The sequence below is a fragment of the Heterodontus francisci genome, chromosome 3 (genome assembly GCF_036365525.1).
Source record: "Heterodontus francisci isolate sHetFra1 chromosome 3, sHetFra1.hap1, whole genome shotgun sequence".
Classification (NCBI taxonomy): domain Eukaryota; kingdom Metazoa; phylum Chordata; class Chondrichthyes; order Heterodontiformes; family Heterodontidae; genus Heterodontus; species Heterodontus francisci.
In genome coordinates, this window is record NC_090373.1 from 85,580,042 (window position 1) to 85,602,155 (window position 22,114).

Here is a 22,114-nt window from a genome sequence, read left to right on the forward strand (position 1 = left end):
AGATCTACAAATACTATGATAGAACTGAAAAGCTGCAGTCAGCCCCACCCACTGCAAACTCCATTCAGCACTAAGTGACCATACAATCAAAACCAGGTGTTTTGTGTTGTGGCGGACTTCAAAAGTATTAAAGCACAAAAGTATGTACTCGGCAAGCAGAAAGAGTATTTTATTAGTTATCCTGATTATGATTGTTTTAATAATATAAAACTGGCCCTGATTATTTAGCACACTATATTATATATGGAGCCTGGAACTTCAACCCCTTTTATAGGAAGAAATGGCTATCAGCATCTAAATTTATGTTTCTGCAAACTGCAGAAAATTGACTTTTGATTTGCAATATTTTACTTAAAGTTGAAGTTTTTCTTGCACCATATAATGTAGTCAAGCACAGTTTAGTCCAGTGACAAATAATTTTAGTAAATTCTGGTATACTGAGTGCACTTCACATTGTGAACTACTATAGACTTATGGTTGCCAATTTTAAATTTTAAAAACCTCAGAGAACAATTTACTACCTGCAGAAATGACTCCACAGTTTCAGTTGTTCCCTTTCTGGGCCACGGAGTTTGAGTGACATTGTAGAAACATTATTCTCATCATTAAATGGGTCCTTACATTGTTAAGTACCAATCAAGAAGCTCGACATCATCTAGGACAAAGCAGCCCGCTTGATTGGCACCCCATCTACAAACAGTCACTCCCTCCACCACCGACGCACAATGGCAGCAGTGTGTACCATCTACAAGATGCACGGCAGCAATGCACCAAGGCTCCTTAGACAGCACCTTCCAAACCCGAGACCTCTACCAACTAGAAGGACAAGGACAGCAAATACATGGGAACACCACCACCTGCAAGTTCCCCTCCAAGTCACACACCATCCTGACTTGGAACTATATCGTCGTTCCTTCACTGTCGCTGGGTCAAAATCCTGGAACTCCCTTCCGAACAGTACTGTGGGTCTACCTACCCCAAATGGACTGCAGCGGTTCAAGAAGGCAGCTCACCACCACCTTCTCAAGGGCAATTGGGGATGGGCAATAAATGCTGGTGTAGCCAGTGACGCCCGCATCCCATGAATGAATTTAAAAAATCCTATCTTTCAGGGGTATTGCTTCTTTGGCTGAAATTGCTGGGCTATTTACAGACTAATAAATTGGGTGCACTAAACTCACTTATATTTTCCAAGCAGATTCTGGGTCATTGTTGCTAAATGTCTCCCAGGAGTAATTATTTATTCTGTTGTTTATGCTTTCTGTGACAATGGTGTAGCCTTTTTCTGTATCACTATATCAATTATCATATGCTTGTGTTCAATTAAACATTTTGGAAAGTAATTTCAATGCACTTGGCAATAATTTCACTGCTTAATCATATTTCTGTTTCAGTTGCCTTCTTCAGATTATCCGTTTCTTGGATTTGTCTTCAAGAAACAATTTCTGTGGGCTGAAGAAGAGTTTTGCTACTCCTGTGATTATTTGAGTACAAAGCATAAAAATGTGTTATTTCCTACCCCCGTTGTCTCTCACACCATATTGAGGGCACATGAATTTATAAACATGCCATTCTTCTGTAATCCCATTTGTTATGGACAGGTGGTAAATGATATGGATGGCTTCCACTTTTCACCTCCCAACTGACCACAATCGTGTTTTGTTAAAAATGGTGCATTAGTCCCTGAGTGTAGGGTCAAATAAACAGACAAATGACAGGTTTTCTCATAGGTAAAAAAGAGGAAGATAATTATTTACTTTTTAAACAATTCCCGAAATGGCCACAACCTTCATTCATATGCACACTTGCACTCATTCAAACACAAAAATAGATAGATAGAGAGAAAAGGGTAGGATGCAATTAAAATCCAAGTTGCTGTAAGAGTTCGAGGTTTACAGAATACTGTTGAATGTTCTCGGAAGGAAAGTCTTTTTTTTAAAAAAGGTGCAGGCCTGGATGTTTGCAGTCTTAAACTTGCTGAGGTGTTGTAGAGTTCTCGTGGTTAAAACTCAGCCCAAAGTTGGTGGTGTGAATTTGGTTTACCTACACAGATGGAAAGTCTCAGTCACTTTGTAATATCTCAGCTGTAGTTGTTGTTCAGTTGTTCAGCAGGGTTCTTCTGTTTTAACTGGATCTCTCTCACAGCCTCTGGCTGCAAATTAGCTTTCTGTGGTCTTGGCTTGATCCTCTCTCTCTCCAGAGGGTTACCTTTTAAGGTAAAAATCCATCCCATTTGAGTTTCTGTCAGGTGTCACAGAGCCCTCTCCCCTTGTGTGACCACACAGTGGACTAGGACATGGAAGCCATAGCTATCTATTGATGTCTGAATGGAGGCCATTCAGTTATAGTGGTGCTACTTGACACCTATTCATTTTGGCTTTGGCTGTGAATCAGCCTGTCTCCAAAACCCTTTGTTAGTTCATTCATGTAGATAGGAGTAATCAATATGCAATGGTGCTCCTTTCAATTTCAATGGGTTCTCGCCAGAGCTATTTCAGATGGTGTTAATGAGTTTCATTCTCAACAGACGGAGCTGTGTATCGTCAATACTGGAGGGGTCACCTGACCACTACTCCATGTTGTCTCACTGAATTGGCAAGTACATCTACTTTAAAAAAGAATTAAACCCTGTTACGGTCAAACAAGCAGAGAAACAAGAGGGGAGCCCTTCGACTCCACCTCAGCTGATCGTAACATCAGAGTAAATCACAAGGAACTGTTTCAATTAGCAAAAGAATCAGTAATCGGAGGTCACAGATTTAAGGTAATTGGGAAAAGAACCAGAAGTGACATGAGGAAACATTTTTTTGAAACAGTAAGTTGTTACGATCTGGACTACATAGCCTGAAATGGTGGTGGAAGCAGAATCAATAGTAACTTTCAAAAGGGAATTGGATAAATACTTGAAGGGGGATATTTTGCAGCAGTAGGGGGAAAGAACAGGGGTCAAATTGGATACCTCATTTGTAGCGCTGGCACAGGCATGATGGGCTGAAAGGGTTTCTTCTGTGCTGTATCATTCTATTAAAATTTGGATATACAATGCTCTATTCTTTCATCTCATGAAGTGTAAAACTTTTCTTCATGTCTTTTTAAAATTTACTTATTTAGTAATTTATATTGATACCCTTTGGTTCTACTTGCTTGGCTTACTTGAAGTAATATTCTGGGTTTGCCTTATCTACTACTTTGATAATTCTTCCTACTTAATTGCCTTCTTTCTAGATTGAACCTTTCTGATCCATCCTCAAAGTAATTTCCTGTAAACTAGGGATCAGTTTTATTGGTGTTCCTAGTACCCTTTTCAATGCCTGTATAATCATTTTTTGGGGCAGAGTGACCAGAACTGAACAAAGTATTTTAAGTGTGGACTGCTAGTATATTGGAAAGCCCTAGCATAATTTCTACAGTACTGTAAAGATAGTTTGCAATAGTTAAAAATCTGAAATGGAACCAGAATATGCTGGAAATACATAGCTGATGATTTAGCACCTGAAAAAGAAAAGATGGGTTAACATTTTGGGTGTAGATCCCTTGGTTCTAATGAAAGGTCTATACTCAAAACATTAACCTGTATTTTTGTTTTAAAAATCCTGACATACCTGCTGTTTGTTCCAGCATTTATGTTTTTGTTTCTGCAGATTTGAATTCTCCTGTTCTGGTTATATAACTGTATTTTCGGTTAGTTTTTTAATTGCTTTGTCACGTTGTCTGGACTTTATTGAAAGACACCCAATATAAATCAGCTGGAGATCATAAACCTGGTTCTATATTATTTTTTGTAAGTGATTTTGTGGACACTGAATGTCATTGTGGATGCTAATGGACCTTAGACTCCTGAAATCATAATGTATAATTTAAACTAAAATGCTGTTACAGAATCATAGAGTCATTTATGACACAGAAGGAGGCCATTCGAGCCCATGCTGGTTCTCCACGGAACAATCCAGTCTGTCCCACTCCCCCGCTCGATCCCTGTAGGCCTGCAAGTTTATTTTCTTCAAGTGGCCACCCAATTTCCTTTTACAATCATTGGTTGTCTCCGCTTCCACCACCCTTGCGGGCAACGTGTTCCAGGTCATTATCACCCGCTGCGTAAAAAAAGTTTTTCCTCGCACAGAATCAAGGTGCAAAATACGTGTCATATCAGACTCACATCTTTCAAATTGGATACAAGGTAGCTATCACTGATTTGTCGAACTTAGGGAAAAGCACCAATGTAATGTCAAGATGCATGCGTGTTATGGTAATATTGAGAAAAGTTGCATGACATGATTGCAGCTACGGTGATACTGGACTTTGTTTCATGCTGGTTTCAGGGAAATATCTGTAAAGTTTAAAAGATGTTTAACACAACCAAGGCTTTGTACCATGAACCATGGTAGCAAAGTTAACCCCTCCTAATGGCCTATTTGATCTTTTATCAATTGTATAACTATGACCTGCTAAATACATTTTATTATTTTAACTGCATGCATTCCACAGATTACTCTTTTTTTAAAAAAATTACCACTGTAGATAATTCAATGACCAAGTTTTATAGATCCAGAACCTAATGCTTTGAGAATTTACTGCACAGCCAGTTATGTATTTTCCGTTTTGGTTTAGCTGCGCTGCAACTACTGTAACTACAGCTTTATGACTCACCCATTAGGAAAGCAATATGTGATGAGCAGATGGTGGAATAAGGCTAGATTTTATATTTAGAAATACAGCACTGAAACAGGCCCTTCAGCCCACCGAGTCTGTGCCGACCAACAACCACCCATTTATACTAACCCTACAGTAATCCCATATTCCCTATAACGTACATACACTAGGGGCAATTTACAATGGCCAATTAACCTATCAACCTGCAAGTCTTTGGCTGTGGGAGGAAACCAGAGCACCCGGTGAAAACCCACGCGGTCACAGGAAGAACTTGCAAACTCCGCACAGGCAGTACCCACAATCGAACACGGGTCCCTGGAGCTGTGAGACTGCGGTGCTAACCACTGCGCCGCCCTAAAAGTTGGCCTATATGGGGATCGAACCCACAATCTTGCCGTTATTAGCACCATGCTTTAACCACCTGAGCTAACAGGCCTCAACACTATTTATAGCAGTTTATAGCAAAGATAAATATATATATTTTATAAACTTTTGCATATTAATTAAGTGCCCTAAATACAAGTTGCTGTTATCTTTAGAATGGTAGTCATGCACATGTGTGGTTCCATTTTCATAATGCTGCCATTGTCAGTACTGTTCTCTTGGTACCAATGGAAAATCTGCAACACTGAATTGTATACTATTTCCCCATCTCCCAAAAAGCAGCAGAAGGGAGTTTCTGCAAAGGGACAAGGTGCAGGTCTGCATTACTACTTATTTTGTCGAACATGATTATTTCTTTTCAAGTGATGAGGCTGGTGTTGAATCAAGTTAAATTTAAGCTTTCCTTAACTCCATCACACTATGCAAACACAAGGTCAACACAAACTAAAGTAGATCATTGATTAGTTTTCTATGCACATAACAACTTTGGCATGCTGGATTTTTTGGAGATGATTGAGAAAAATTTCAGCCTTAAATGATTGGTCAACCTAATTTATCAGTTATAAACAGTCCCCAGAAGTAGTGGACACCTGTCTGTCTTGGTTATTGAACAGTCAAATATACCACATAGAGTTCCCAGGTATGGTCAACCTAGAGGTACCTCGATTGCTAAGAGAACCCATGTAACTCCTGTCCATCCCCCCCACCAGGAAGATAACCACTACTTGGCCATTATAAAATTGATAAATTTGGGTTTGAGCCCTCAATGTCATGTATTCTCATCATCAGTATCTTGATGAATTGTACAATGCATTATAAAACTAAGCTAAGCTGGCAAGTTTGTCAACAACACAATATCATCTTCAAAAAGCAGTACCACTTACTTTCAAAAACACTTGAACAGATCTGGAGCGTCTTTTCCCTTTACAGTATCACTTAATACATCATTGGTGAAGAAATCAAATAGATCAAGTTGTGGGACAACCTTGCCTCCCTCCTGAGAAGTGAAGCAAGGTTGTACCTTGTCATCCGGTCAATTCTTCATCAATGTTGTGTTGAGTGGCACCACAGGGGACAGACTAGGAGAATTTACTCTCACGTGAATCTTGGATCTGGAACTAAAATTCATGATTTGCCTTTGTTTCCAAATTCTTTATGAGGGCTACACAAGAAACAATGTCAACAGCCTTACAAAAAGCAATAAATAGAGTTCCTGACTGATTGAGTTTCATCTGTCTAATGACCCTCCTAGCTGCATAATACAAAGTATCATAATCTATCTTTAGAGCCACTCTTGATTGCTTTGAAAAGGCTTCAAGTACTCCTTTAAAGGTCCTCTGCTTTTGACTCACTGCTTTCCTTGCCTTTTGTTACCTTTACTGGGTGCTGCTGAGTGGCTACTGGTTCCAGCATAACCTTGTTTATGAGTTAAACTGTTGAGATAAGGAAATTATTGATCACATCATTAATCATTCTAGCAAATTATATTTTGTCACACAAATGGTTTTCAGGTTGATTTTAATACAGTCTCACTGTATAAACAGCACTCTAGGATTGGCTTTTATAGCCATTCCAGGCGCTGCTCCACAAACCACTGATCACCTCTAGGCGCTTACCCATTGTCTCTCGAGACAAGGGGGCCAAAGAAGAAAAGATATTATTTCAGACAAATGGTTTTCATGTTGATTTTTTATACAGTCTCACCGTATAAACAGCAGAATATAACAAATAAGCTTATAGTTCATAAGAACTGAGAGCACCAAGTTCCAGCAGGAAGAAAAATGGAAGTTCCCCTAATGTTATTGTTTACAAACCAGCATCACTTAAATCTGCATGGTCTCCTCATTAACAGTAGACAAGATATCATGTAATTGTTTCAAAGTCGGAAAACACACCGGTACTTAACTATCCCAGTATCCTGTAGGTGTTTTCTAAATTGTAAAAGTTACTTAAAGATGAGACAGTTTTAAAAATCTCAAATTAGCTATCAAATGTGAGCTTTCTTCCTTTTTTAAAAAAAAGATTGTATCTACTTATAAACTGATCGAACAGACGAGTTCCCCCAAGTAGAGAGACCTAATAACATTTTCTAACAATTTCTGTTCTGCGTACCTTGTGTTAGATTTAATTATGGTTCTGTAATAAATTAACATTAGTCACTTATATTATAATAACATTCCCAGAAAATAGACAATTTAAGATTATGGGCTATTAGAAGTCAAATACACTAATTTGTAGTTCAGTGCTTGACGTTAGGAAATTTATCTTAAATCTTGAATCTTATTAATTTGCTGTGACACTGGAAATAGTGGATGCACTAAATTGAACCAATTAGCCAATGAATTGGATGTTCAAATGGACAATTCTCTTTACAAAAAGTGCATAATTGCAATCTAATTTAAATAATTGGATTTTTATAACTTCTTAAATGCAGAGTGATTTTTAAAAAGGATGTGAACTTAAGTTCAACAAAACAAGTTGCCAATATAAATGGTTTCCTCTCCTCAGGTGTTATTCTCCCCTCTTTCAAAGCTGCTACTATTACCACTCTCATCAAAAAAGTGGCCCAAGACCCCCTTGGCCCTTTCAAACTACATCCCCGTCCCTCCAACATCCATTTACTCTCCAAAGCCTTTGAACATAGTGTCAGCTCTCATTTTCATGCCTGTTTGTCCTGAAACTCCCAAGTTTGAATCTCTTCAATCAACTTTCCTGGAAAAGAGCCCTACTCAAAATCACAATGACGTGGTCTGTGGTTGTGACGATGGTGCATTGGGTCTTCTCGACTTCTCTGCACAGATGACCATAACATCCACCTTAACTGCTTCTCCTCCGTTATCCAATTCAGCGGGACTGCCCTCATTTGGTGCTACTCTTACCTATCCAATTGTAGCTAGAGCATCTTCAGCAATGGCTTCTTATCCCACCCAATCACCATTAACGTTGGAGTATCCAAAGGATATCCTTTCCCTCCCCCTCTCTTCCTCATCTGCATGCTAGTCCTTACAAACATCATTTGCAGCAATAAGCCTGCTCACAACCTTGACATCCCATTCAACCCTAAGGTGAGATTCCAATCCCCAATCTCTATCGTAAAGGCTACCTACTTCCACCTCCATAATATCATCCGCCTTCATCCTTACTTTAGCCCACCTGCTAGTAAAGCCCTCATCCATGCTTCAGTCACCTCCAGACTCAATTATTCAGTGCTCTCCTGGCCTGATCCCTTTCCTTCTGCAAATTTCAGAGCATCCAAACTCTGCTACTTGCACCCTATCCAACAGCAAGACACGTCCAATCATCACCTCTGTCTTCACTGACTGACTCTAGTTTCCATCACCCAATATCTGAAATTTAAAATTCTCTTCTTCAAGTTTAAACTTCTTTATGCCTCCTTTTCCCTGTCTTTATGACTTCTTCCAGTCCTGCAACCTCTCCCCACAAACACTCCATTCCACTGAGAGTTCTTGTGCATCCCCCCCACTTTTTACCCCAACATTGGCAGCCATGCCTTTTGCTGTGTAGGACCAATGCTCTGGAATTCCCTCCCTAAGTCCCTCTACCTCCAACTTCTCCTTGAAGACACTCCTTAAAAGGCATTTATTTGACCAAGCTTTTCATCATCTCTCCCGATATCTGCTTTGACCCGATGCTCTATTTTTATTATCTGAGTACGCCTTGTGATGTGACTTGGGATGTCATTCTACACGAAAGGCACTAGATAAATTTAAGTTATCATTGTAATTTTGTGCTTATTGAATAGTATGATGAGTTAGTGAAGTTAAAAGCATTCATACGATAAGGTAGCCTAATAGCACTTTGTGCAGTTGTACAGCTGTCTGTACCTCAAAGGGCTGCAGCTTGGATTTCTAGCTGTGGTTTTCTACACAATAAGCTGGGAAGCATTGAAGAACGAAAGTACTTCTGTCAATTGTGGAAAGAGTTGGAGAGCACAGGTCAACTCAGAATCCTTGTGAAGCTTCTAATAACAAATTATAGAGCAGGCACAAGTAAAAGGTTAGAAACAGGTCCCCTTTCTGTGTGGCACAGAGGACCCAGAGGAGAGAAAATAAAAACAAAAGAAGTGATTTGCATTTACAAAGTGCCTTTGATGTCAAAAATGCTTAAGGTGTTTGACAATTGAGATAAACAGGAGAACAAATGCTAAGTCACAAATAGAGATATTAGGAAGACTGAAGCTTGAAGTTTTGAGTAGGGAGTTCCAGAAAGTAGAGTCATAGTGTTATACAGCACAGAAACAGGCCCGTCGGCCATCGTGTCCATGCCGGTCATCAAGCACCTATCTATTCTAATCCTATTTTCTAGCACTTGGCCTGCAGCCTTGCATGCTATGGTGTTTCAAGTGCTCATCTAGATACTTCTTAAATGTTGTGAGGGTTCCTGCCTCTACCACCCCTTCAGGCAGTGTGTTCCAGATTCCAACAACCCTCTGGGTGAAAATTTTTTTCCTCAAGTCCCCTCTGAACCTCCTGCCCCTTACTTTAAATCTATGCCCCCTAGTTATTGATACTTCGGCTAAAAGAAAAAATTTCTTCCTATCTACCCTATCTATGTCCCCTGCTCCGCATAGCCCTTGACTCTCCACGATTTCATAAGTCTATCTACCTCCTCCTTAAATATATTTAGGGATCTAGCCTCCACAACTCTCTGAGGTTGAGAATTCCAGAGAGTCACCACCCGCTGAGAGAAGAAATTCCTTCACATTAAATGTGTGACCCCCTTATTCTGTAACTATGTCCCCTCGTTCGAGATTCCCCCACCAGTGGAAACATATTCTCAATATCTACCCTGTCAAGCCCCCTTAACATCTTGTATGTTTCAGTAAGATCTCCTCTCATTCTTCTAAACTCTAATGAATAAAGGCCTAACCTGTTTAGCCGTTCTTGATAAGACAACCCCTTCATCCCAGGAATCAGCCTAGTGAACCTTTTCTGAACTGCCTCCAATGCTAGTATCTTTCTTTTTCTTTCTTTCTTTTGGGCCTCCTTATCTCGAGAGACAATGGATACGCGCCTGGAGGTGGTCAGTGGTTTGTGAAGCAGCGCCTGGAGTGGCTATAAAGGCCAATTCTGGAGTAACAGGCTCTTCCACAGGTGCTGCAGAGAAATTTGTTTGTTGGGGCTGTTGCACAGTTGGCTCTCCCCTTGCGCCTCTGTCTTTTTTCCTGCCAACTACTAAGTCTCTTCGACTCGCCACAATTTAGCCCTGTCTTTATGGCTGCCCGCCAGCTCTGGCGAATGCTGGCAACTGACTCCCACGACTTGTGATCAATGTCACAGGATTTCATGTCGCGTTTGCAGACGTCTTTATAACGGAGACATGGACGGCCGGTGGGTCTGATACCAGTGGCGAGCTCGCTGTACAATGTGTCTTTGGGGATCCTGCCATCTTCCATGCGGCTCACATGGCCAAGCCATCTCAAGCGCCGCTGACTCAGTAGTGTGTATAAGCTGGGGATGTTGGCCGCTTCAAGGACTTCTGTGTTGGAGATATAGTCCTGCCACCTGATGCCAAGTATTCTCCGAAGGCAGCGAAGATGGAATGAATTGAGACGTCGCTCTTGGCTGGCATACGTTGTCCAGGCCTCGCTGCCGTAGAGCAAGGTACTGAGGACACAGGCCTGATACACTCGGACTTTTGTGTTCCGTGTCAGTGCGCCATTTTCCCACACTCTCTTGGCCAGTCTGAACATAGCAGTGGAAGCCTTACCCATGCGCTTGTTGATTTCTGCATCTAGAGACAGGTTACTGGTGATAGTTGAGCCTAGGTAGGTGAACTCTTGAACCACTTCCAGAGCGTGGTCGCCAATATTGATGGATGGAGCATTTCTGACATCCTGCCCCATGATGTTCGTTTTCTTGAGGCTGATGGTTAGGCCAAATTCATTGCAGGCAGACGCAAACCTGTCGATGAGACTCTGCAGGCATTCTTCAGTGTGAGATGTTAAAGCAGCATCGTCAGCAAAGAGGAGTTCTCTGATGAGGACTTTCCGTACTTTGGACTTCGCTCTTAGACGGGCAAGGTTGAACAACCTGCCCCCTGATCTTGTGTGGAGGAAAATTCCTTCTTCAGAGGATTTGAACGCATGTGAAAGCAGCAGGGAGAAGAAAATCCCAAAAAGTGTGGGTGCGAGAACACAGCCCTGTTTCACACCACTCAGGATAGGAAGGGGCTCTGATGAGGAGCCACCATGTTGAATTGTGCCTTTCATATTGTCATGGAATGAGGTGATGATACTTAGTAGCTTTGGTGGACATCCGATCTTTTCTAGTAGTCTGAAGAGACCACGTCTGCTGACGAGGTCAAAGGCTTTGGTGAGATCAATGAAAGCAATGTAGAGGGGCATCTGTTGTTCACGGCATTTCTCCTGTATCTGACGAAGGGAGAACAGCATGTCAATAGTCGATCTCTCTGCACGAAAGCCACACTGTGCCTCAGGGTAGACGCGCTCGGCCAGCTTCTGGAGCCTGTTCAGAGCGACTCGAGCAAAGACTTTCCCCACTATGCTGAGCAGGGAGATTCCACGGTAGTTGTTGCAGTCACCGCGGTCACCTTTGTTTTTATAGAGGGTGATGATGTTGGCATCGCGCATGTCCTGGGGTACTGCTCCCTCGTCCCAGCACAGGCATAGCAGTTCATGTAGTGCTGAGAGTATAGCAGGCTTGGCACTCTTGATTATTTCAGGGGTAATGCTGTCCTTCCCAGGGGCTTTTCCGCTGGCTAGGGAATCAATGGCATCACTGAGTTCCGATTTGGTTGGCTGTATGTCCAGCTCATCCATGACTGGTAGAGGCTGGGCTGCATTGAGGGCAGTCTCAGTGACAGCATTCTCCCTGGAGTACAGTTCTAGGTAGTGCTCAACCCTTTCAAGATGGCTCCTGGGCTGGAAGCTCCCTTGCTGTTCAACTCTATCCATGGCCATCTGCTCCCATCCCTAACGTTTTCTCCCCCAGTCTGCCCTCTTAAACTGTTTAAATTCCCCTGGCTCTTTAAATCAGTTCATTTTAGCCCTATCTAAAAGTTAACAGTTAGTTCAGTGTATGTTACCTGGGCCCACTGCCCTCCCCCAGCCACACCTGCTCTTTGTTTTCTCAATGAAATTGATCCGGATGAAACTGACGAGAACAGCTGCCGATACTTTAATCTCCGATCCTGCTGTCTTCACAGTCCAGAGTGTCTGCAGCCACGGCATGCGGTAAGTCCATTGAGGTGAAGAAGGAGCTGCGGGACCCGAGAGAAGTCCTGTGAAAAGGTGCCCCGAACACCCAAAACATCCACGAACGGCCCCCCCGGCCGCAACTTCAAAGCGCCCGCGGGAGATGGCTCGGAGAGCATCTGCAGCGCACTGTCGGCAATGCTGCATGCCTTTATTTAAACCACTGCAAAAAACCCTTAGCAAATGTAATCACCTCTAAGTCTGCCAAATGCTAGTATATTGTTCCTTAAATACAGGGGCCAAAACTGTACGCAGTACTCCAGGTGTGGCCTCACCAACACCCTGTACAGTTGTATCAAGACTTCCCTATTTTTAACCTCTAACCCCTTAGCAACAAAGGCCAAAATTCCATTTGCCTTCCTAATTACTTGCTGCACCTGCATGCTAAGTTTTTGTTTGTCATGTACAAGAACACCCAGATCCCTCTATACTGCAGTATTTTGTAGTCTTTATCCATCTAAATAATAATCTGCCTTTTTATTTTTCCTACCAAAGTGGATGACCTCACACTTTCCCACATTGAACTCCATCAAGTTTTTACCCACTCACTTAACCTATCTATATCCCTTTGCAGATTCTTTGTACCCTCATCACAACATGCCTTCCCATCTATTTTTGTATCGGCAGCAAATTTGGATACACTACACTCTGTCCCTTCCTCCAAGCCATTAATATAGATCATAAATAGTTTAGTTTAGTTTAGTTTAGAGATACAGCACTGAAACAGGCCCTTCGGCCCTAGGACCGATCCTTGTGGCACCCCACTAGTTTTGGCTTTCCAACCTGAAAAAGACCCATTGATCCCGACTCTCTGCCTTCTGTTTGTTAGCCAATCCTCAATCCATGCCAACACATTAGCCCCAAATACCCTGAGCTCTTATTTTGTGCAATAACTTTTATGTGGCACCTTATCGAACGCCTTCTGAAAATCCAAATACACTACATCTACCTGTTCCCCTTTATCCACTCTGCTTGTTATATCCTCAAAGAAATCTAACAAATTAGTCAAACATGATTTCCCTTTCATAAAACCATGTTGACTCTGTTTGATTGCATTATGTTTTTCTACATGTCCTGCTATTTCTTCCTTAATAATGGACATTTTCCCAATGACAGATGTTAAGCTAACTGGTCTATAGTTTCCTGCTTTCTGTCTCCCTCCTTTCTTGAATAGGGGTGTCACATTAGCAATTTTCCAATCCGCTGGTACTCTACCGGAATCCAGTGAGTTTTGGTATATTATGACCAATGCCTCCACTATCTCTGCAGCCACTTCTTTTAAACCCCTTGGATGCAGGCCATCAGGTCCTGGCGACTTGTCTGCCTTTAGTCCCATCAGTTTGTCAAGCACCTTTTCCCTCGTGATAGTGATTGCTACAAGTTCCTCCCTCCCTTTTACACCTTGCTCATCTATTATTGTTGGGATGTTTATAGTTTCCTCCACCGTGAAAACCCATGCAAAATATTGGTTTAAATTATCTGCCATTTCCCAGTTCCCTGTTATTAATTCCCCAGTCTCATTCTCTAAGGGTACCACACTTACTTTAGCTACTGTCTTCCTTTTTATGTACCGGTAGAAGCTCTTACTGTTTGTTTTTATATTTCTTGCCAATTTACTCTCTTAATCAATTTTCTCCCTCTTTATTAGTTTTTTAGTCATCCACTGCTGGTTTCTAAAAAATTCCCAACCCTCTGGCCTACCACTGGCTTTCGCCACTTTGTACGCCTTTGTTTTTGATTTGGTACTCTCCTTAACTTCCTTTGTTACCCATGGATGGTTCATCATTCCCATCGAGTGCTTCCTTCTGTCCGGAATAAATGCCTGCGGAGTGTTATGAAATATCTGCTTAAAAGTCTGCCACTGCTCTTCCACTGACTTTCCCTGTAGTCTAATTTCCCAGCCTGCTTTAGACAACTCTTTCTTCATCCCTCTGTAATTTCCCTTATTTAAGTTGAAGACACTGGTTTGAGACCCAGGTAGCTCACCCTCAAACTGAATTTGAAATTCTACCATGTCATGATCTGATAGGGGAGGCGGTTAATAATTAATAAATCTGGAATTTAAAAAAAAAAGCTAGTCTGATGATGGCCATGTAACCATTGTCAATTGTTGTAAAAACCCATCTGATTCACTAATGTCCTTTAGGGAAGAAAATCTGCTGTCCTTACCTGGTCTGGCCTACATGTGACTCCAGTCAACCACATTGCTGTGGGTCTCTTACATATCCTCTGAAATGGCCTAGCAAGCCACTCAGTTGTATCTAACCGCTAGCACTGTGGGTGTGCCTACCCCACATGGACTGCAGCGCTTCAAGAAGGCAGCTCACCACCACCTTCTCAAGGGCAATAAATGCTGGCCTGGCCAGTGATGCCCACATCCCATGAATGAATTTTTAAAAAATGATCCCTTCCCCCCAGAGTATCCTTAACTATGAGATCTCTTATTAATCCTACCTCATTACACATTACCAAATCTAAAATAGTCTGTTCCCGGGTAGGTTCTGCAACGTATTGTTCTAAATAACAATCCCTGATGCACTCTACAAATTCGTCTTCCATGCTACCCTTGCCAATTTGATTTGTCCAGTCTATATGCAGATTAAAATCACCCATGATAATTGCACTGCCTCTCTTTCATGCCTCAATTATTTTCTGATTAATTCTTTGTCCTACAGAGAGGCAACTCCTCGGGGACCTATGGACCACTCCCACCCGTGATTTCTTTCCCTTGCTATTCCTTATTTTCACCCAAACTGATTCTACATCACGATCTATTATACCTATATCATTACTCACAACTGCACTGATCCCTTCCTTTAATAACAAAGCTACCCCACCTGCTATTCCTTTCTGCCTATTCTTCTGGATCGCCGAATATCCTTGAACATTGAGTTTCCAGTCCTGGTCATTCTGCAACCACGTCTTTGTGATAGCTATCAAATCATATTCATTTATTTCTATCTATGCTGTCAGCTCATCTATCTTGTTACAAATGCTACGTGCATTCAGATAAAGAGCCTTAAGCTTTGAATTTTTACCATTTTTACCTACTCTGGTTCTAATTTCTGCTCTATTCTTATACTTGTATTCTGTGTCCCTTCCTGTCACACTCTGATTAATGTATGCCCCTTCACTACCCTGCACCTCTGCTTTCTCGTTACTTTTCGACTTTTTAAACTTCCCTTCAATTGAACCCTCCCACCCCCCCCCCCCCACTATTTAGTTTAAAGCCTTATCTACAACCCTAGTTAAACGATTCGCCATGACACTGGCCCCAGCATGGTTCAAGTGAAGCCCTATCCCAACGGAACAGGTCCCACTTTCCCCAGTACTGGTGCCAATGTCCCATGAATCAGAACCCATTTCTCCCACACCAATCTTTGAGCCCAGCATTTACCTCTCTAATCTTATTTACCCTACACCAATTTGCACGTGGCTCAGGTAGTAATCCAGAGATTATTACCTTTGTGGTTCTGCTTTTTAATTTAGCCCGAGCTGCTCATAGTCCCTCAGCAGAACCTCTTTCCTAGCCCTACCTATGTCGTTGGTACCTACATGGATCACGACAACTGGATCCTTCCCCTCCCACTCCAAATTCATCTCTAGCCCAGATGAGATGTCCTTAACCTTGGCACCAGGTAGGCAACACAGCCTTCGGGACTCTCTATCTTTGCTGCAGAGAACAGTATCTGTTCCCCTAACTATGCTATCCCTTATTACTACTACATTTCTCTTTTCTCCCCCCACTTGAATAGCACTCTGAACCACAGTGCTGTGGTCAGTTCGCTCATCCTCTCTGCAATCTGTGCCCTCGTCCACACTGGGAGCAAGAACCTCGTACCTATTGGATAAGGGCACTGACTGAAGCTCCTCCAAAGCTAAATTCTGGATCCCCATACTTGCCTCACTCGCAGTCACACCCTCCTGTCCCTGACCATGGTCCAAATTTGATGTAATTAATCTAAGGGGTATGACTGTCTCCTGAAACACAGTGTCCAGGTAACTCTCCCCCTCCCTGATGTGTCGCAGTGTCCGTAGCTCGGACTGCAGCTCATCAACTCTGAGCCAAAGGTCCTCGAGCAGCCAAAACTTGCTGCAGATGTGGTCACCATGGATCGCACCAACGTCCACCAGCTTCCACTTACTACAGCTGCAAAACATCACCTGCCCAGCCATCTCTTTTCTATTTAATTCATTAATTTGGATCTCAGTATTTAAAAAAAATGAATTATTTAAGTTTAGTCTTAACCTGTAATAACGTCTCCTGATTTAAATCACTTGACCAAAACAAAAAAGAGACACGGAAGAAATACCCACCAATCATTTGCCAGCTCTCCTGTGACGTCACACTTCAATTTTTGTTGGTCAAGCAGGTCTACTGTTCCTGCTCTCGCCGCCACTGCTTCTGTTTTCTCTCTCTCCCTCTGGTCTCTGACACTGTTCCTTTTGGCATGCTTTTTAAAGCTCTGCTCCTGCTGTGTTTTCTCTCTCTCTCTGGTCTCTGACTCTTTTCCTTTTGGTGCACTTTTTAAAGCTCTGCTGCCACTGTGTTTTCTCTCTCTCTCTGGTCTCTGACTGTTCCTTTTGGCGCACTTTTTAAAGCTCTGCTCCCACTGTGTTTTTTCTCTCTCTCTCTCTCTGGTCTCTGACTCTTTTCCTTTTGCCGCACTTTATAAAGCTCTGCTCCCACTGTGCTTTCTCTCTCTCTCTGGTCTCTGACACTGTTCCTTTTGCCGTGGTTTTTAAAGCTCTGCTCCCGCTGTGTTTTCTCTCTCTCTGGTCTCTGACTCTGTTCCTTTTGGCATGCTTTTTAAAGCTCTGCTCCCGCTGTGTTTTCTCTCTCTCTCTCTTTCTGTCTGGTCTCTGAGAGGATTTGAAAATTTGTGTCAGAGCCCCTGCTATCTCTTCCCTTGCCTCACATAACAGTCTGGGATACATCTCATCTGGGCCTGGGAATTTATCCACTTTTAAGCCCGCTAAAACACTAATACCTCCTCCCTTTCCTAGGGCTGAGGCAGCTGTCAACTGTACCACTATTGTGAGGTGAAGGACAGGGAAATGCACACAAGGCCAGAGGCAGAAAAGCTAAGAGAGTGAGAAGGAACTTGACTGGAGGAGGCTGCAGAGATAGGATAGTATAAAGCCATGGAGGGATTTGAAGATAAAGACAAGGATTTTAAGTTTAATGCATTGGGGCTTAATGTAGCTTCGCAAGGAGTAATTAACAAATGGGTCTTGGTGGAGAAGTAGTCAAATGTCATCAGCATAAATGAAACTGATCCCATACGTGCTGATGATGTCACCAAGAGACAGCATGAAGAGGAAAGTGTCAGGATAGATCCTGAGGGGCTTCTGAGGGTGATCTGTCAGGATGCGAAGAGAAGCTGTAGAAGGGGGTGCATTTGTTCCATTTGGAAGGGAGGAAGTGGAACCACGCAAGGGTTGGATAATGAAGGAGAGGTGATAGAAAAGAATGGTGTGGTGGACTGTATCAAACACTGCAAGAGGTTGAGGAGGACAAAGGAGCTAATGTACCACCATCACAGTCACACAGGGTATCATCTTAGAGACAAATGTATGAACTCTTTCAACTTGGTATTTGAAGTGAGAATGGGAGGAGTGGGAAGAAAGGTTTGAGCAAGCATTATTCAGAAGAAGCAGAGCCTAATGTTGTTCTTGTCCTCCAGGATAATTCTGGTGTACTGAGAGGCTTTGGCGATAGCAAGTATACTTGACATAGTTAAGCCACATCTGGCTTGACTAACAAAGCCAATTGTGCCCCATGTGTGCTTGAATTTGCAGTCAAGAAACTCGAGGGAATGAAAATGGGGACTGTTTCAGGGGGACAGCAGGGATGGAAGAAGTGAATGATTTATGAGTGTTTCAAAGGCAGAGATAAGAAGGTGGTACAGCATGTCAATGGTGGCACAGGTGTCCAGCTGGAGTGTGGACTAGATGAAAGGAGTTGCGAGTTTGAGAGTGAATTAATGAAGGAACTGGGGACAGTTGTTTTTTGACAGGTCGTTAAGAGATGTTGTAAGAAGATATAGAGGTGGCTGGAGAGGGAGACAAGAAACAGAACAGGTGATCCAGAGCTCAGGAACAGATTGGCCAGAAGAGTTGATGAGGTTGATGGTGCGGGTAAGAGTTGAAGTGTATGTGTGGTGGGTGACTGAGTGAGGATCGAAGGGTGGAGAGATTGGAGGAGAAGTGGGTTAGAAGTGTATAACCATAAGCTGAAATACCAAAGATGAGTATTCGTAGTGGAGAGATTAATGAGGGGAGGAAGGGGCATTTCATCATGAGAAGATCAATTTGGGATTTAGGAGAGAAAGATTTTAAATGATGAGAATTTTAAATGTGGGGTGCTCAAAGGAGGAGAAGGTGCCAGATTAGATGAGGGAGGTGGGACTTGGTGATGTCAACTACAACACCGCTGCAGCAGTTTGGGCAGGACAAGTGATAGAATGTGTAACCAAATGGGGAGACTTTAATGATGGGAAAAGAATTGGAAATGTGCCAGATTTCTGTCAGTGCTAGGAAATCAGTACATTCATCCAAAATAGGAGATGGCACAATTGTGTTCATTGACAGAATGGTTTGTTCTTTGGGGCTGGTTAGCAGTTATGTAGTGGATAATCTTAGTGCATTCACTAACCTAGGACGTAACATTGTACAGATTATGCAGTAGCTATTATACTATAGAGTCACAGAATAATTAAAAATGTAAATTAAAAGCAATTGCACTTGCAATATACATATGAATCCTAATTAAGCCATTATCACTTTAGGATTATGCTTGGATCAGGATTTTTTTAAAACAGAAGTATTAATAGCCAATTGAAACTATTTGTACCATCGCAGCCATAATCATTCTCAGGCTGTACAGAGAGAAAATTCTTAAAGGAGAAAGGGAAGGATAGAAAGGAGTGCTTTCACAATTGTTATTATCAGGTAAGGAGGGTGAATGGCTCCCCTCTTTTCCCTCTCCTTGTTTGACTACAACAGGTTCATTTCTTATTTGAAGTGAATATACTTGCCAATTCAGTGAATGTTTAACTGTTTACACGCTGTGACCATAAAAAGAACCAATCGGACAGGTTTTCTTGTGTTTAACAAAGAAAGAGGTTAGCTTCATTGCACTTGATCGACATAAAATGATAAAATACACTCCAACTTTCACAAACACACACACAAACAAACACTCGAAGTTCACACACGCACAAATAGGTTATGGAGTGGAGAAGGATTGATCGGTTGAATTAGATTCCAGAGAATTAAAAGGGTGTAGGGTGTGAGAGTCCCTAGCGCAGTCTCACTTAGGTTTGGAGCCATACACTGGACATAACAGGAATGAGTGATTCAATACCAAATAATGTGTGAAAACAATAATTGTTATTAATTAATTATTAAACAATTATTAATGATAAAAAAATAAGAAAGAAGGATAACTTTATTAAAAAGAAAGGAAAGACAACAATTTTGTAGCACAACTGCTATAACCCCAAATATTATTGTTTACCTTTGCTCCATGACCTTCTGGTCAGCTATTCTGTGTCCAATCTATACCTTCTCCTTTGTTATCTCTTGCCCCACCCACCGCTTTACTTGCTTATAACCTTTGACATTTCTAATAATTGCCAGTTCTGAAGAAAGGTCACTGACCTGAAACGTTAACTCTGCTTCTCTCTCCACAGATGCTGCCAGACCTGCTGAGTATTTCCAGCATTTCTTGTTTTTATTTCAGATTTCCAGCATCCGCAGTATTTTGTTTTTATAACCCAAAATTAGTCTGTTCAAGACAGCTCCCTAAAATGGTACCATTCCCCCTTGGTACATATATCACCAAGTCTCCAGAGAACCTTGCACAGGGGTGGACTCTCCGGTCAGTCACTCTGTCGACGTCCCTTCCTCCGTAGTCTTCAGTGGTTGACGAATCCACTCTGGCTGCAGCCCCAAACGTTGGATGCTGTGCCCCTTTAAGTCCAATTTCTGGCTCCATTCCAGCTTTTCAAGACCGCCATCAGACTTTCTCAAAACAAGAGTCTGACAACCATGAATCCTTATTGAATTCTTCTCACAGGCACTATGAAGCTGCCCAGGCACTTTACTCATCCTTTAAGGGTGTCTCTCACCTGCCTTCAATTAGGTTATACTGTCCATTAATTAAACTCCATCTTCTGACTCCACACCATAGTGGACCACCCCATGTGTAAGGCTATCCATTGTCCTGGCTTGTCATTGAATACCATAAGAACTGACTTCTGTTTAAACAATGGGAAACAACCATTATTTTTAAGAAAAGTAGTTTTGACAAAACGACAGCTGTGAATACAGCTTGCTTTTGCCAGCATGAAAACAAAAGGAAGGAGTTCTTGGGAAAATCAAGTTCACAGTTAATAACATTACCACTCATTGCCATTGATTACATAATTGATTAATTACTTGACTTAATCAGAGCACAATCACACTTAGTTTTAAATCAATGCCTACAAAGTAACCTTTACAAATTCAATGCAGGTTTAATACAGGTTGTTTTCTAAAATCAAAAGCAAAGCAAAATGCAAGAACATTAAAGTACAAAAAGTAGCGGATGCACGCCTCAGGTCTACAAGGGCTATACAGTCTGCGGAGGTGAGTGACTTGGCTGTCTTCAGGCTGAATTCGGTGGTTGCGTGGCTTTCCTTTGGTGGTCCTGAGGCATACGGTTCGAAGATGTGGACAGCTGATTCTGTGGTTCTCCTGGAGACATCAATGCGGCTGATTTCCTTCAAGGAGCCTCTATCTGCAGCAGGGATATGCCTAGCTGGTCATGGTCAGCAGGCAGGGTTCGAAGCTTACAAGGTGGATTGGGGAGAGAGAGGAGGGAGGGACCCCACTGGGATCTTTTCTTGTCAGTGTCCAGCTGCTTGTCTGGTTGCTGCAGAGAAAACACCAGTGTAAGCACACAGATCGTGGGCGTGTCACATGACCATCAGCCAGTGATTCAAGTATGGCTACCTGTGTGTATTCCTCTTGCAACTTAATCACCCCATGTTTAGGAATTCCCTTCTTACAACCAGGGTCCCATTGTTCAAGGTTTGAGTAGTTTGTCTGCACCAGTTTAATATTCAGGTGATGGCCTTGATGCCTTGCTAATGGGAACAGGATAGGTAGTTCACTCAGATTCCCCAGGTCATTGTTCTTGATGGGTCTGTGCAGACAATCCGTCTCCATCTCAATGCATTGGAATGTGGAGTACAGTGACGCAAATTGGGGTGGCCATCTTTAGCTGCTAGTATAGTCACCTTTTATCTGTTTAATTCTTTTTAAAAATTTAATTTAGGTTTCTAGCCGGTGGATTAAAAATCATCATTCGATATAGCATGTTGTCATGACAGTATAAAATACATTCCCTGTCTGTATTTTATTAAAAAGGAAAGTGATGATCTCCTATGTTATGGGATTAGTCATAGTTTTATTATGACATTTTCCATTGTGTATACTCTAAATCTTGGGTTTTCTCATTGCATCAGGAAACTACTTCAGTGATGCAAGTTAGAGGTGCATTCAGGAGAAGTTGAACAAAAGAACCCAGAAGTCAGTATGTGGGATCGTAATCCAGAGTTTCCCAAGCTTTAGTAGCTGAGTATATTACAAAACTTTATCAAAAATGATGAGAGCTGTGAAATGGGATGCTGTCCCTCAGTGAAATATGTCAACATGTTGATTGCTTTTAGTGCTGTTGAATACTGAAAACTGAAGAATTGGGCAAATATCTTATGCGAGGATCAAGAATTCTATACAAACTGGAAGTGATTTAATGTGGTGGGGATCAGCTGTGTAATATTCTGGAATGACAAC

At 42.1% G+C, this 22,114-nt stretch overlaps 1 protein-coding gene and 1 non-coding gene across 3 annotated transcripts in view; one reads left to right on the top strand and one right to left on the bottom strand.

Annotated features, from left to right (window-relative positions):
- LOC137357734 (exostosin-1-like) overlaps positions 1–22,114 on the top strand; it is an 813,195-nt gene that overhangs the window by 412,133 nt on the left and 378,948 nt on the right. The window lies entirely within an intron of this gene.
- trnai-aau (transfer RNA isoleucine (anticodon AAU)) lies at positions 5,013–5,086 on the bottom strand. The gene has a single exon. It is a non-coding gene; the product is annotated as a tRNA-Ile (tRNA).